Genomic DNA, 2212 nt, shown 5'->3' on the forward strand with positions numbered 1-2212 from the left:
ACTCAGAAATGAATTGAAGCAAAAAATAGTTCTGATTAATTGTACTAAAAAAGGAGCATAGATGCTTATTTTTAATGACTTATTACAACTCAGAAACAAAAAGAAGAAAAAAATAGTTGTGATTAACTTTACTAAAATATGAGCATAGATGCTTATTTTTAATGACTTATTACAATTCAAAAATAAATAGAAGAAAAAATAGTTGTGATGCTAATTTTTAATGACTTATTACAACTCAGAAATAAAAACAAAAAAATAAATATAGCAGAAAAGAAAAAAAAAACTATATAAAAAGCTACTCAGAAATGAGCATAGATGCGCTTATAGAGGAAATTCAAATTATATTCATAAAAAATTTCAAGAGAAATTCGTATGAATTTAGCCTAAATTCCCTATATAAGGGCATCTATTTTCATTTTCAGAGGAGCTCAATAAAGCAGAGAGGGAGGGGCTTATAAACCGGTCTGATTCCCCTCCGGTTGGCGAGGTGGGACTAAACTTTGGCCGCCACGAGGACCAACCCTTTGGTCCCGGTTCAGGTCACCAACTGGGACCAATGGTGGTGGGCCAGGAGCGAGGCACATTGGTCCCGGTTCGTCCCACCAACCGGGACCAATAGGTCCAGACGAACCGGGACCAATGGACCACGTGGCCCGGCCGGCCCCTGGGGCTCACAAACCGGGTCCAATGCCCCCATTGGTCCCGGTTCTGGATTGAACCGGGACTAATGGGCTGGACCGGCCTGGACCATTGGCCCCTTTTCTACTAGTGTCCCAACTAAAAGGTCCATAGTCCCTAAAAAGTCCCTCCCTTTTTGTTTGCAGGGACTAAAAAGTCTCTAGTCCCTCCCTAGAGGTTATTAAATGACAATGTTATCCCTAGTATACAGAAAAATAACAACCAAACAACACCATAGGGCGGCGGGGCAATGGGTGCAGGGAGGGGCATTGTTGGAAAAGTCCCAAAAAAGACTCTCCTTGAGAGTGTTCTTCATTTAGTCCCAAGAAGCAACTTTTAGTCCCTAGTAGTCCCTCCTGTTTGGTTAAAAAATCTCCAAGAGGGACTTTTTCTAGTCCCTACACCAAAAAGTCCCTGGAAACAAACACCCCCTTAGAAGCATGTACATGCGTCTGACATTTGATTGCCATTTCTTTTTTTTTTGTATTTGTTGTTTCTGTAATTATGGGTAACAATTTTTGGAACCCACTGCCTGCTTTTGGGAAGGTTCCGTTCGGGTTCTTTTCTCGTCATGTTATACCGGATTCTTATTTACAGTTTTTTCTTTTTCAGCTTATTTTTTGGTTTTTTCCTTTCTTTTTAATTTTCATTTCTATTTTTAAAATATTCGTCGACACTTTTTATAAACACATGTTGAACCATTTTAAAATAACCGTTCAGCATTTTCAGATACATGCTGAACATTGGTCCAAGGCACATTTCAAAATAACCATGTTCAAATATGTTTTTATATACATGGTAAACATTTTTAATACATACTGAAACTTTTTAAACATATTCTAAACATTATTCAAATGCATGCGAAATATTTTTCTTAGTACGCGGTGAACATCTTTTTGATCATTTTTGTAAATACACTGCATACATTTTTAGGATACACATTGAAACCTTTTGTATATGTCATGAACACTGTATTAAATTGTGGAAACAAAGATCTGTATTTTTATTACCATTTGTCAATGTGTGAAAAAAATAATGGTGTGAACATTTTTATATCATATGACATTTCAAATTGGATGAGCAAATTCATACAATTGATGTACATTACTTTTAAATGGCATGAATTATTATTTAAAAAGTGTAAACGTTTTTAAAAATATCATGAACATAGTTTCGGTGAATGGTAAAAATATATTGTTGAAGGTGATGTAAATGTTTTTCCAGTTAAAGTTTCCCTGTAATTTCAGAGACGAAGTTAAAGGTGATGTAAATGTCCGAAATGAGTCGCTATCAGATAGATACTTGGGAATGCCATTTGATGTTGGTAGCTACAAGTTAGTGCATTCAAGTTTCTAAAGTACATAGTTTAGAACAAGGTAAAAGGACGGATGGAAGAAATATTGTGAGCCGGGGGAAGGAGGTCCTTGTTAAATTAATTGAAGAAGCCGTGCTGGTATACTATATGTCATGTTATAAACTCCCATGAGGCTATTGCGAGCACATCAACAAGCAGATACGCAAATTTTGAAGGTGG

This window comes from Triticum dicoccoides, chromosome 4A (genome assembly GCF_002162155.2).
Source record: "Triticum dicoccoides isolate Atlit2015 ecotype Zavitan chromosome 4A, WEW_v2.0, whole genome shotgun sequence".
NCBI classification, from domain to species: domain Eukaryota; kingdom Viridiplantae; phylum Streptophyta; class Magnoliopsida; order Poales; family Poaceae; genus Triticum; species Triticum dicoccoides.